This window comes from Lepus europaeus, chromosome 12, assembly GCF_033115175.1.
Source record: "Lepus europaeus isolate LE1 chromosome 12, mLepTim1.pri, whole genome shotgun sequence".
NCBI lineage: Eukaryota > Metazoa > Chordata > Mammalia > Lagomorpha > Leporidae > Lepus > Lepus europaeus.
Genome location: NC_084838.1, coordinates 9,308,705 through 9,324,006, shown reverse-complemented (window position 1 = coordinate 9,324,006; position 15,302 = coordinate 9,308,705). Strand labels below are relative to the sequence as shown.

At 42.4% G+C, this 15,302-nt stretch overlaps 1 long non-coding RNA gene across 1 annotated transcript in view; it reads left to right on the top strand.

The window, feature by feature from the left end:
• Window positions 1-5,828: 5,828 nt before the first annotated feature.
• Window positions 5,829-15,302, top strand: part of LOC133771557 (uncharacterized) — a 59,196-nt gene continuing 49,722 nt past the window's right edge. The window contains exon 1 of the long non-coding RNA XR_009867588.1: window positions 5,829-6,123. This is a non-coding gene — a long non-coding RNA (uncharacterized LOC133771557). The remainder of the gene's footprint in view (window positions 6,124-15,302) is intronic.

The following is a 15,302-nucleotide window of genomic DNA, read 5'->3' as shown; positions in this document are numbered from 1 at the left end:
GGGTTAAGCCTCCATCTACAGCACTGGCATCTCATCTAGGTGCCGGTTTGAGTCTCAGCTGCTCCACTTCCAATCAAGCTCCCTGCTGATGTGCCTGAGAAAGCAGCAGAGGATGGCCCAAGTCCTTGGACCCCTGCACCCATATGGGAGACCTGCATGAAGTTCCTGGCACCTGGCCTCAGCTTGGCCTACCCCTAGCCACTGTGACCATTTGGGGAATGAATCAGTGGATGGAAGATATAGCTCTCTCTCTCTCTCCCTCCCTCTCTGTAATTCTTTCAATTAAATAAATAAATAATTTTTTTAAAGAAAAAAATAATGTCCTAGAAAATGGAATTAAAAGAGAAACTTATTCTGGTGCCCAAAAATCCCCCTTGAAATTCACGCATATGGGGCATTGTGGTACAGCATCCAATATGGCATCCAATATGGGCACCAGTTCAAGTCCCAGTTGCTCCACTCCCAATCCAGCTCCCTGCTAATAGGCCTGGGAAAGCGGCATAGGATGGCCCAAGTCTTTAGATCTCCATGTGGGAGACTTGGATGGAATTCCTGCTTCCTGGCCTCAGCTTGGCCCTGCGCTGGCCATTGTGGCCATTTAGGGAGTGAACCAGAGGTTGGAAGATCTGTCTGTTTCTCTCTATGTGTGTAACTCTGCCTTTCAAATAAATAAAGATTTAAAAACAAAAAATCCAGACGTAGTTTTTTACACAATATGCATTTTGCACACACTTTTTGAAGCACCCTCATATATGTTAGAATTGAATTGCACTTTCAGAATAGCAAGTCAAAGACAATTTACCCATGGGAGAATGCCTATAAACAGAGTTCAGTAGCAGACTCTGTAAAAGATCCAAGTTAGGCCGATGCCACAGCTCAATAGGCTAATCCTCCGCCTGCGGTCCTGGCACACCGGGTTCTAGTCACAGTCGGGGCGCCGGATTATGTCCCAGTTACTCTACTTCCAGTCCAGCTCTCTGCTGTGGCCCGGGAGTGCAGTGGAGGATGGCCCAAGTCCTTGGGCCCTGCACCCGCATGGGAGACCAGGAGAAGCACTTGGCTCCTGCCTTCGGATCAGTGCAGTGCGCCAGCCGCAGCATGCATTGTGGGGTGAACCAACGGCAAAAAGGAAGACCTTTCTCTCTGTCTCTCTCACTGTCCACTCTGCCTGTCCAAAAAAAAAAAAAAAAGATCCAAGTTGGGCCAGTGTTGTGGTACAATGAGTCAAGGCACAGTTTGTGATGCCAGCATGCCAAACAGTGCCAGTTTGAGTTCCAGCTGTTCCATTTCTGATCCAGCTCCCTGTTAATATGTATGGGAAAGCAGTGCATGATATGGGAGGCTTGAATGGAGTTCCTGCACCCTGGTTTTGGCCTGGCCCAGCCGTGGCTGTTGCAGCCTTTTGGGGAGTGAACCAGCAGATGGAAGATACCTCTTTCTCTCTGTCTCTTCTTCCACCTCTCTCTCTGACATTCTGCCTTTCAAATAAATAAATAAATTTTAAGAACAAAAAAAAATTCCAAATCAGTAATGTGCCTGGCTTTCCTCTTAGACCAATGAAAGAATGACTATTTGATTTGGAACCAGTACTAGGGCTACATCTCATGTTTCCAAGCCCACTGATCATCTCCTCACTATGAAGTCTGCCTCTTGCATAATGGCTCTGGAACCAAAAGAGATGAGGGTTCCAATACCAATTACAGGGGCTGGCATAGTAGCACAATGGGTTAAGCTGCCACCTTCAATGTTGGCATCCCATATCAGTGAAAGTTCAAGTCCTAGCTGGTCCCATTCCAATCCAGCTCCCTGCTGATCCAGCTCCCCTGGGAAAGCAGCAGAGGATGGCCCAAGCCCTTGGGAGCCTGAACCCACATAGGAGACTCAGACACAGTTTCTGGCTCCTGGCTTCAGCCTGACCCAGCCTGGCCATTGTGGCCAGGTTCCTGGCTTTGGCCTGGACCAGCCCTGGCCATTGTGGCCATTTGGGAAGTGAACCAGCAGACAGAAAGAGTCATAGAAGGCAAGAGACAGAGAGCAAGAGCAAGCGAGAGCGAGTGAGTGAGAGAAAGGTCTTCCTTCAGTTGGTTCACCCCCCAAATGGCCACTACGGCCAGCACGCTGTGCCGATCCAAAGCCAGGAGCCAGGTGCCTCCTCCTGGTCCCCCATGCGGGTGCAGGGCCCAAGGACTTGGGCCATCCTCCACTGCACTCCCGGGCTACAGCAGAGAGCTGGACTGGAAGAGGAGCAACCAAGACAGAATCCGGTGCCCCAACCGGGACTAGAACCCGGGGTGCCAGCACTGCAAGCGGAGGATTAACCTAGTGGGCCACGGCGCCAGCCTCCAGTTAATATTTATTAATGTCTACTTAATAAAAGAGACTTATACAAGAGACATAGGCATAATTCAAGAGAATTATACAAGAAACATAGGCATAATTCAAGAGAAATTGGCCATAGTTCTTGCCCAAGAAGAGTTCCCGGTTTAAGAGGAGAGATCAACTCACAAACAATAAGTATAGCAGAATTACTAGAAGTGTTGTATGTATTGTGTCTCATATAAGAAGGCTAACAAGAACCTTCCCTTTTCTAGCAAACCTGATGTTAGGGACTAGGTAGTCTCCAGAGTTTAAAGGCACATCAAAAACTAAAACACTTTCAACTTGTAACATGAAAAGAGCTCCTGAGATGGGTCAAAGTAGTTCTGTAAAAAAGCCCTTACATGATTTTAAGAATTGTCAAGAATATCCATTTAGCCAAAAAGTAGAAGTAACTCATGTCTACCGACAAATGAATGGATAAACAAAATGAAGTCTACGATGGAATGTTATTTAGTCCTAAAAACTAACAAGGGGTGGCTATCTGGCACAGTGGTTAAGATGCCAATACTGGAGTGCCTAGGTTGAGTCCCAGTTCTGCTCCCAATTCCAGCTTCCTGCTAATGTGTACCCAAGGAGGCAGCAGGTAATTGCTCAAGTATTTGGGTCCCTGCTACCCACTGAGTTCCCAACTCCTGGCTTCAGTCTGGCCCAACCTGTAGCTGTTAAGGGCATCTGGTGAGTGAACCAGTGTATGGCAGATACATGGGTCTCTCTCCCTGTCCTTCAAATAAAATAAATAATTTTTTTAAGGTAAAGAAATTCTGACATGCTGTAACATGGGTGAACCTTGAGGACATTATCCTGAGTGAAATAAGATAGTCATAAAAGGATATTGAGATTATCTAGAGTAGTCAACTTTATAGAGACGAATAATAGAAGTGGGGAGTGAGGAATGGGAAGTAGTATTTCACAGGTAGAGTTCTGGTTTTGCAAGATGAGTAGAGTTCTAGAGGTAGAGAGTAGAGATGGCTGTGCAACAATGTGAATGTACTTAATGTCAAACAACCATATACTTAAAAATGATTAGGGGGGGTGTGAAGCAGTGTTTTTGGTGCAGCAGGTTAAGCCACCACCTGCAATGTTGGCGTCCCATGTGTCTCTGCTGCTCCACTTCTAATCCAGCTCCCTGCTAATGTGCCGGGGAAAGCAGCAGAGGATGGCCCAAGTGCTTGGGCCCATGCAACCATTTGTGAGATCAAGAAGAATCTCCAGGCCAGCACCATGGCTCACTAGGCTAATCCTCCACCTGTGGCACCGGCACTCTGGGTTCTAGTCCCGGTCAGGGCACTGGATTCTGTCCTGGTTGCTCCTCTTCCAGTCCAGCTCTCTGCTGTGGCTCGGGAAGGCAGTGGAGGATGGCCCAAGTGCTTGGGCCCTGCACCCGCATGGGAGACCAGGAAGGAAGCACCTGGCTCCTGGCTTTGGATCGGCGCAGCACGCCGGCCGTAGTGGCCATTTGGGGGGTGAACCAACTGAAGGAAAACCTTTCTCTCTCATTGTCTAACTCTGCTTGTCAAAAAAAAAAAAAAAAAAAAAAAAAAAAAAAGAAGAAGAAGAAGAAGAAGAAGAAGGAGGAGGAGGAGGAGAATCTCCAGGTTCCTCACTTCAACCTGGCCCAGCCTCAGCTGTTGCAGCCACTGCAGGAATTAACCAGTGGATGGAAGACCTTTCTCTCTGTCTCTCCCTGCCCCTCTCTCTTTAACTCTGCCTTTCAGGTAAGTCTTTTATAAAAAATTGGTCAAAATGGTAAATGTTGTATTATATATATTTTACCACAACTTTAAAAAAATGATTTCTGGCTTACAAAAAGAGAATGTCCATCTCCTCTAACTTTATCATCCTTACACATGATAGCCTATCAGCCCAGCTCTTCCCAGATCACGATATGGTAAGAATGTGGGGTAACACTCATGCAGAAGATGCTGCATTACTAACAACCACATCTGTATATATAAATATATATTTTAAATTTATTTATTTGAGAGGCAGTTACAGAGAGGGGGTGAGGGAAAGACACAGAGAGAGAATCTCATCTGCTGGTTCACTCCCCAAATGGCCTGCCAACAGCCTGGGCTGGGCCAGGTTGAAGCCAAGAGCCAGGAGCCAGGAGCCAGGAGCCTCAATCTCGTCTCCCATGTGGATGCAGGGGCCCAAACACTTGGATCATCCTCTGCTGCTTTCTCAGGCGCATTCACAGGGAGCTGGATTGGAAGTGGAGCAGCTAGGACTCGAACCAGCACCTATATGGGATGCCAGTGCTGCAGGTAGCAGCTAAACCTGCTAAGCCACAGCTCTGGCCCCAACATAAAAATTTAAAGTACATAAATATATACCCCAGAATTTAAAGCAAAATAAACATGCTATCCATTAACCATGAAATTATTTCAACAAGTGTGAGAGGCAGAAAATAAACCCAAGTATTTCTAGGTCTAAATACCAATTTAGGACTATATAAGCTAATTCCTAAGGAGACAAGAAAGTACATGCAGAAAAAATAATTACATCATACAAGGCAGGTTCATATATTAGAGTCAAGTTCTCATAATGCAACTTTATTGCTTCAAATTTAAAAACTGTGTCAACCTGCATTAAACAAAGCAACTGCCCTATACTAGCAAAAATGTCACATTGACATTCCTGTACAATGATCTGGTTTCCCAGTAGCCCAGAAAGATGGGAATAAAATCCCAAGGGCTCTAGTTCAGACAGACTGAAGAGAGCAGAGTGTGGCTGTCTTGTATGATTAAAGTCTATGGTACAGCTCAGTGGGGTCCATGCTTTCGTAGCTTACCCTCAGCAGTCGTCTACAAGCACTGGGATAAGAGTGACAGCCTCACAAAAGGGTAATAAGAGATAAAGCTTCTTCCTAGATTGTTCAAAGACTGCAGAACCCAAAACTCCAAGTTCTCTGTTGTCTATCCATCCAATTTTCACTAAGAGTAATTTACATTATCCAGAAGCTTCAAAGTCAATTGCCATAAAAACAGGACTAGAGAGTGATTTGGATAGAATTACAATACATTCTCAAATCAAATAACTGATTTAAGTTAGAGCCAAGTTTATCAACAGTAGGATGACCTAGGATTCAGGTAGTCACCTGTCTTCTTGCATTTCAGAAAGACTAGCATTTCTCCAGATACAAGTCCATAGGTGTAAGCAACCTCTGTGTGGGTAATGCCATCAAACAAAAGCAACACCTTCAAAGTCTCTCTCAGTGACTAGAGGCAGCCAGACACTCAAACTGCCAGCCCTGAATTACGGCCTCTGAATGGTGAGGGCTTCACATTTCACCGATCAGGGCACAGCCCAATCAGAAGACAAACCCCTGCACTGCCAGGGACCAGCAAATCCGCTTTCTTCCAGTGTGCACATGACTGAATGTGCTTCTGTCCATCATCTGGGTCATATATAGTTCAATGCGAGCTGAGCAGACAGGGCTGCGAAGAAATCTGGCGCGGTTCAATACCTCGTCTAGCTTGGGTTCCAGTGTCTTTTTTTTTTTTTTTTTTTTTTAACTGACAAACTCATTTCTCTACTGGGACAGGATGCTGTGCTGGCTGGAAGTTCCATTTCTACAGCAAGAATCCTATCTGGAAGCACAGAAGTTGTCCTCTAGCCACAGCAGCTTGAACTTTTTTGATTGTTGTTGCTGCTTTCTCCCATCACCCCCATCCCCTTTTGACAAAGATCCAACTGTATAAAGTCTTACGTAACAGTTCAGGACTACTTCGGTTCTTTTACTGGGTAAGCACTTTCAATTTTTTTTTAACTGAAAACCATTTTAAAATTGAATCTGTTGAGAGGCTTGACTAAAATCTTTTAAGTAATTTGTGTCGTGAAATACTGTCAGTGGATTTTTTAGTCTCATTTCTGCACGTGCTCCTTTGTTCTCAGAACAGAAGCTTTTTATACACACCCCATAACGCAGCTGGAGAAGAGTTATGAAGTCAGTTATTATAAGAAACACAAAAGGTTGCTTTGCATTCTTTGCCTTCAGATCATTAACTGTGTATTTGTCTTCTTAAAACAGAGTATTTAAAGAAGGAAAAAATTCACAAAAGAATAAACTGTTGGAGAATCTAGCAAAGTTTGAAGTTTTTACCACCTTTTTTATCTGCAGTTTCGGGTGGCTAACACTTGTGCTGCCTGGGGCGGTGGGGGTAGAGTCAAGCATAGACAGAGAGGAACTAAGCCAGACATGGACAAAGGCATGAGCCAAAACCAGACAGTCCTGGCCGGTCGATAGGCCAGCAGTGGGTGAGACAGGTCAGCCAGCTGCGGGGGTGGGAGGAGGGGGAAAGGGGCATGGATGTGTGAGGTGCTCATGCGTGCGATCGTGACTAGATTCTGAAACTGCCAGCCATTTTCCTAGCTATGCTTTGTGCAATCTAAAGGAATGCATCCCCTCTGAAGCAGTCATGCCACAGCCCAGTGAGAGAGGAGTTTGATTAAATACCACAACATAGGGAATCAGAAAATACTGGGAACTGGGTGGGCAAGAGAGAATGCAGAGGGTGTGGAAATTTTTTAGTGATCTGGAATGTGTTGAGTGACAGGAAGTGCCCCCAAGGGCCCCCCCCAACCAACTCTTCTCAGTCTCGCCTGCTTTTGTCTAACTCTTGTAATCTACACACTACTGCTTACAAAGCTGTCTGAGTTTAAGACAAAAAGAAACATAAAAGGCTCCCAGTTTCATAGTACCTATGATATGCCAGGAATGTAAAAGCATGGCCCTTCAAACTGTGGACTTTTTTTCATGTGTACATTAGAAAGATAAAATGATTTTCCATGGATGAGAATTATGAATTATAGTCCAGGTTCCAAATCTCAATTTTCTAAAGGAAATCTTGATTCTCCTATACTTACAAATGCTTAGGTTGGTTCCTAATTTGAAGACTTGTTTTGTTTGGTTAATGCATTACATTTGAAGTTGTTTCTTTTTATAAATATGGACTTTATGAGGAAAAAATACAAAGCACATAAGCAGAATGGAGGCCCCCCCAAAAACCAGAATTTTTTCCCTTTATTGGTTGTAAAGTGTTTTAAAGGGTTAGTCTCTTGGAAAAAGCAGTTCTCTCTTACTTTTGGCATGGATGCTACAAAGGTAACATTATGCTATAATAATTGTAAGGTAGAAACTTTTGAGAGAAAATAATAGTGTTCAAAGTGAAAAACAACTACCATTTTCCCAAACTTTCATATGATCAACAGAAACACTAAAACTTGAGAGAAAAGTAGCCAAATAATTACACAACTAGCCCTACTTAGGGGGTATGAAATGGAAATTTAAGAGAAAATAAAATGATACTTGGGAATGTTTCTGCCTCCTACCACAAAGGACGTTAGTGGTCAGCCTAGGAGTTAATCTTTCCTAGCGTGGCTCTGAGCCTTCACGCCGAGCAGACGTTATTCACATGACGATTCGAAAAGTCCATTCATATATCTCACTACCTGGATTTGAATAGAAACCAGACAGCAATTCTTTAGTTCCAGCCACCATTCGCCCCACTGGACAATAGCGATTTGTTAGCACAGAGTCACAGGCTGTGGGACACAAAGCTTGGAGCTGCAGAAAGATGGGGGATTCAGAGAACAGGAAATTACAGGCTCGGTGCACTCCTGGCAGCTCTGAGAATACAAAAAGAGAGAGAGAGAGAGAGAGGGAGGGAGGGAGAGGGAGAGGGAGAGGGAGAGGGAGGGAGAAGAAGAAGAAAAAAAGAAAGAAAAGAAAAAAGAAAAGGAAAAAAATTGGCAACACAGAAATGCCATGTTTAAGAGCTACTTCTAGCTTTTTTTTACCACCTCCAATGTCATAAAAGCTCTATTGTTGGAGTACATAAAGTCACGAGTCCCATGTGCTCTTTTCTCACTACAGGGAACTTCATTCAATGCCCTGGCACAGTCAGAAATATCAAAAGCATCCAGAGTTGATTAGTTGCATGCTCTGGTAAAAAGGAGAGCAGCATTCCACAAATAAAGTGTCAGAGAAGAAAACACACTGAAGTGACAAATAATAGAATGAGTATCTTTAAAAAACTATTTAATAATACCAGACAATCAAAATAAAAGCAAATGCATCAACAACTCAAGAATATTAATGTTCCTATAAAATATTATATGAAATATACTTTAATTCCACCAAAAGTTTCTTTGGAAGACATGTACAAATTTAAAAACTTCTTATATAGAAAACCTCTGAGTTCTGGGTTGTGTGTTCCAAAACAAAGAATTAAATTCAAAATTCCAGGACTTATTTTGGAATGTTAAAGTAGAAAACTACATTTTCTTTTGATGATCACCATATTATTCCAGCCCCAATGCTAAGTTATGAAATTGTTTCAACTTTTTTGAGCGCTAAAAACTAATATTAATAAATATTCTAAGTGGAAGAGGAAAGATAATTCTCCAATCTCAACTAATGAGTAGAGGAAACAGTTCATGGGTTCTTATCTAGGCCGTCATGCTGCAACTGAGCACCAACAGGCCAGGCTGTTGTTCATTCCAACAGGAGAAGGTGATGCTGCACAAGGAAGCTAAGAATAGTTTTGTCTTCTATCCAAATCATAAATGATATTATATTCTAAAGATGCATCAAATGAGATCACAAGTGATCAGAAAGTATTTTGGAAACAGGAACTCATCTATTCTATTCAGTCCCCTGATATTACAGTTTTAAGTTGAACACATGCCAGATTTGATGTTGCTGGAAAACCAATCAGTAACCTTTAAACTATCAATGAGTTTCTTTAAATTCTTTCATTACTCATTAGATAAAAATATCAGTTACTACCTCAAACTGTGCTATGTATTATGGCAGCCACTAACCACATGTGGCCATTTTGATTTAAATCAATCAAATTAAATATAACAGAAAATTTAGTTTTCCAGGCACAATAGTCACACATTCATGCATGAATGGCCTCATGTAACTAGTGGCTATTATACCGGATGGTCTAGATATGCAGAAAGTACTATTGGTCAGCATTGACTTAGAAATAACTTTCAACATACCTGTCTTCAACTAAAAATCCAGCTGAACATAAAACAATTAATCTCTAATTAAAAATCACAGACCTCTTTGGTCTGTGATGAAGAAGTTATAAAGAACATTAAGACAGTAATAGTGGATAACAGGTAGTGGCCAGAGTAAATGAAATGCTCCAGTGTGGTACTAATTCATCAACAAAAAGCCTCTCCTCAACATGCCAGGCAACTAATTCTATAGTCTCTGTCACAGTATCACTATTATGGATAATATGGATTATAACAAAGAACAAGGGCCTGGTAATCAGATGTGCCTCCCAATTTACTAGCTAGATGATAATCAGGCAAATTAGTTTACTTCTTGGAGACTTAGTATCCTTATCTGGAAAATGGGGAAATAACCACCCTGTAGAATGTGTGGAATGACTCACAATAAATATTGTAAAGCATCTAGTAAGCGCCAGGCACAGTAGAAATTTTATAAAGAGCAGCTATTATTTACTGTTACATTTTCCCCCTTAAATCTTTATAAGATGGTTTCTTGTAAACAGACAGATTCTATTCAAAACATAAGGCAAGCTTTCATAATCAAATGTTCTAAAATACTGACATCAACAATTCAGTTTGAGTAAAATGGAAATATCTGGAGACTGGATAGCTTTTCCTAGCTATCTGACTCTGCCAGAAAAATCTCAAGTCATAGTTGGATTAAATAACCAGCATGGGCACTAGGTACTCACAATCTTATATTTATGGATCTGGGCTTAGATGTCAGAAAGAAAGACAATGTCTTATGGCCAGTTAACTCCAATCTGCCAAGGGGAGCATGTACATGTTAACTGCATACAAAGTAACGGTTTCCAAATACTGGGATCCTGATGCCTGTTCAGGAAAGTACTATTTTGGAATGCAGTTGTAAGAAGCTATTCTTCCTACTGAGGTGACAGGAGTATACATAAATACATAAAGGGAAATCTTCAAAGAAATTATGAATTGGAGCTCTTTTTCAGGGAACATTTAAACATCTAGATTATAACAGTAGTACTGAACTGGTAAAACATTCAGTGCCTTATGGTCTTCAATTATAGTGAACTTGACTTACAGTCAAGACTGGATGCAATGAGTGGTACTTCCTCAAGGCTTTCAGAAATTTAAAAAAAACACCACCAACAAGGTACTTATATAATGACAAAAACTCTTAATCACCAAAACTGCCATCAAATGAACTGGCTGTGATAAACCTGGACATGAGGTTCTTAAGACCCCGATGCCATTCTTGGGCCAGTGCTGTGGCTTACTTGGTTAAACCTCCACCTGTGGCGCTGGTATCCCATATGGGCGCCGGGTTCTAGTCCCAGTTGCTCCTCTTCCACTCCAGATCTTTGCTGTGGCCCGGGGGGACAGTGGAGGATGGCCCAAGTGCTTGGGTGGGAGACCAGAAAGAAGCTCCTGGCTCCTGGCTCGGATCGGCATAGCTCTGGCCATGGCAGCCATTTGGGGAGTGAACCAGCGGAAGGAAGACCTTTCTCTCTCTCTCTCTCTCTCTCTCACTGTCTGTAACTCTACCTGTCAAATTAAAAAAAAAAAAAAAATCCTGATGCCATTCTCAACCTATCCTATACCTGCTTTGTGCAAGAAATATGGGTTATATGGTTAAGTGGACATGAGCAGAATCTTGGCTCTGCCACTTATTTACTATGGAATATTGAGTAAGTGTCTTCCTCACATTATTGCAAATTCTAAATCGATAACAAATATTAATACCTTCCTGTCAGATTGTTTTAAGGCTCAAGGATCATGTATATAAAACACGCAACACTATTGCTGGCACATGAAAACTATTCAGTAAATAACAATACTGTGAAAACTTAGTAAAGGTTTGAGGTCAAATTTATTGTCTACAAGCCTTCCCAGATATAAGGAATGAATATAGAAGGGTTCTAGACTAATCCACAGCACAGGCCATCCTCTGTTTAAAAATCAAATTACGACAAACATATGAATGTAAAAATGTATCAAAGTTGAACAAAGTACCTAAGTCTTAGAAACATGAACACTGAATTAACAGACGAGATTAATAAAGGAAAACTATTATCTGGAAAGTGAAGTAGAGCATCAGATTTTAATAATGTAAATTAAAATTTAATGCTGGCCAGCACCGTGGCTCACTTGGCTAATCCTCTACCTGTGGTGCCGGCACCCAGGATTCTAGTCCTGGTTGGGGTGCCTGGTACTAGTCCCGGTTGCTCCTCTTTCAGTCCAGCTCTCTGCTGTGGCCCGGAAGGGCAGAGGAGGATGGCCCAAGTGCTTGGGTCCCTGCATCCGCATGGGAGACCAGCAGGAAGTACCCGGCTCCTGGCTTTGCATCGGCGCAGTGCCAGCCATAGCGGCCATTAGGAGAGTGAACCAACTAAAGGAAGACCTTTCTCTCTGTCTCTCTCACTGTCTATAACTCTCTGTCTTTCTAAATCTGCCTGGCCAAAAAAAAAAATGCTGATACAAATTTAGGACTATTAAGTACAAAAAAACAAAGAAGCATTAATACTTCTTGGAGATTTTTTAGAACAATTTCTTCTAACGCTTCTTGGTGATTAAAACAAAAACATGGAAGTCCTAAAATATCATCCATGAGTAAATTAACATAGCCTCTTGAGGCATAGCAAAGAAAATTCATGTCTTCTAAAAATGAAGATTTAAAAATACTTCTCAGGCCAGATTTTTCTGACTATATCTGCGGACTCATTTTTTTTTTTAATTTTTATTTATTTATTTATTTGAAAGACAGAGTTACACACAGAGAGAAGGACAGGGAGAGAGACAGAGAGGTCACCCATCTTCTGGTTCACTCCCCAGATGGCCACAATGGCCAGAGCTGTGCTGACCCAAAGCCAGGAGCCAGGAGCTTCTTTCGGGTCTCACATGGGGGTGCAGGGGTCCAAGGACTTAGACCATCTTCTACTGCTTTCTAGGACATATCAGAGAGCTGCATCGGAAGTGGAGCAGCCTGGACTCAAGCTGGCATCCATATAGGATGATGGCACTGCAGGCAGCGGTTTTACCCACTATGCCACGGCGCCAGCCTCTGGACTCATTTTTAAAGTTGAAAATAATCCAGGGGCTGGTGCTGTGTTATAGTGGGTAAAGCCGCCACATGTAATGCCGTCATCCCATATGGGTGCCAGCTTGAGTCCAGGCTGCTCCACTTCCGATCCAGCTCTCTGCTATGGCCTGAGGAAGCAATAGAAGATGGCCCAAGTCCTTGGGCCCCTGCACCTGCGTGGGAGACCAGAAGCAGCTCCTGGCTCCTGACTTCAGACTGGGGCAGCTCCAGCTGTTGCGGCCATTTGGGGAGTGAACCAGTGAATGAAAGATCTCTCTCTCTCTGCCTCTGCCCCTCTGTAACTATGCTTTTCAAATAAATAAATAAATAAATCTTAAAAAAAAAAAAAAGAAGAAGAAGAAGAGAAAAAAAATCCTGAGAAAAACAAAGAATAGTAGGTGTTTCTTAATGATGCTGAATAACTAAAAATGATGGACATGCCACATAGCTTTTCAAAGTGTGTAAAGCAGATTTTCTAAAGCAAACAGCAGAACTGTATAGGAGACAGTGTCGTGTAAAAGGGAAATCTAAAAGGCAGAATTTTCTCCCAGAAACTGGCTGGACTATATTAGATGTCTTTTTTTTTTTTTTTTAAGATTTTTATTTATTTATTTATTTATTTGAGAGGTAGAGCTACAGAGAGGGAGAGACAAAGGTCTTGATCTGCTGTTCATTCCCCAGATGGCTGCAACAGCTGGAGCCGAGCTGATCCAAAGCCAGGAGCCAGGAGCTTTTTCTGGTTCTCCCACGCAGGTGCAAGGGCCCAAGGACTTGGGCCATCTTCCATGGCTTTCCCAAGCCATAGCAGAGAGCAGCTGGGACATGAACTGGTACTCAGATGGGATGCTGATGCTGCAGTCGGAGGCTTAACTCACTATGCCACAGTGTCAGCCCCTACGTGTCTTCTCTTAGCTCTGCCACTAACTAGCCAGTAACTTTTCACAAGCCACTTGCCTTCAGATCTGTTACCAGTAGTAGTGCAAGGAACACATTCATACTAGAGATTAAGGACATATACTACTTAAAGGAGAGAATCTGGATTTGCCAGATGGTATTCGGATTTAGTCTCTCTAATACCTCAACATAATAAAGTGTTTCACAAGAACACTTAAATAGATACATAAATAAAAGACTAGTATTTCCATGGATGCTATCATCTTTGATAAATAAAACACAAAAGATCTTCAGAGGAAAGGTTGAGATCCTCAGCAGATGGGTCTAGGTCCTTACTAAATGGTAATCAAGTATAACCATTTTCTCTGATCATTCATTCCTAATATATAAGCTCCCAATATTCATCATTCAGTGTTGGACCCAGTCTGAATGGTGAACAAAACAGATACACTTACCTCACCTCACAGAGCTAGCAAGATAAAAATTGAGATGACCATGGGCTAGAAATCATACCATTGAAAGTACGGTAAGGATGGATTGGAACTAGAGCAGCCAGGACTCAAATTGGCAACCATATGGGATACCAGCGCCTCAGGTGGATACTTAACCTACTACGCCACAGCGCCGGCCCATTTTGGGAAACTGCCTTGCTATCTGTTGAAACTGGACTAATAAAAATGCACACAGCTCCCTTTGATTCATGCAAAGAGATATGCTAAAGGCTCTTAACAGACTTTTCAGTGGAGTCACAAAGGCATTAACAAAATAAAGTACCCTCAAATACATAGGCTGGTTTCACAGTGACCATTGCAGCTGTAGTAAACCACTATCTATTTTTTTTTCTTAAAGATATGTTTATTTGAAAAGCAGAACATGCACACGAGAGAGATCATGTATATACTGGTTCATTTCCCAAATGGCTGCAATGGCCAGAACTGGGCCAGGCAGAAGCCTGAAACACCATCTGAGTTTCCTAAGTGGGTGGCAGGGGCCCAAGCACTTGTGCTATCATCTGCTGCTTTCACAGACACATTAGCAGGGAGTTGCATAGGAAGTGGAGCAGTGGGGACTCGAACTGGTGCTTAAATGGGATGCCAACATCACAAACATTGGCTCAACCTGCTGCACCAGAATGCCAAACCCTGTGGTAAATCACCATCTATCTCCTTTTGATAGATGTTTAATAACAAGATAAGTTCTGGAAAAGATGAATGAAATAAAGGGGTCTGGGCATGGAATGATGCTCCAGGAGCAGATCATGATATACTGCAGCATTCCATGTGACACGTTTCCTTCACCTTGTTCTCAAAGATTATGTTCTTAGCATTTACCATTTTCTTTAATGACAAATACTAGTATCACCATGATTACAGGGCTAGCTAGTACTTACTCAACCCATGATTAAGCTGGCTTTTAGTGACCAAAATATATGAGACATGGATGATAACTATGAAGAGAAGAGGAATCTAAAGTAATAGCTTGGTTTCTGAAACAATATGTCTTACACTTATATCTACAGGGTATCTAAACGTTAACCCCTCTTCCAATTGGGATTTATCCTTGCTGTCAAAGGACTACATAATAGAGCTGCTGTCCCCAATGGAGTGATGTATATGCATGTACCACAGTGGTACAATCTTCACATTATCTCCACAGAACATGAGGCTCCCAGGATCCAAGAGTTCTAATCACGAAGTTTCCAGTTTGGTTACTTGACATTATAGAATTTGAGTTTCCACCTAGACGTTTATCACTGGGAAAGACTGAATATCATGTGGCTTTTGCTTTTTCTTTGTTCACTGACTATCAAAGTCAAGCGGAACAGAGGTCTGGCAAATGTAATCGGAGCAAATTAGACTGCTACATCCAAAACAAGGATCCCAATCTGGTCATCTGTTACTGTGACCTAGATTTTGGAATTACCTCCATTGGGTTTCCTAACAGC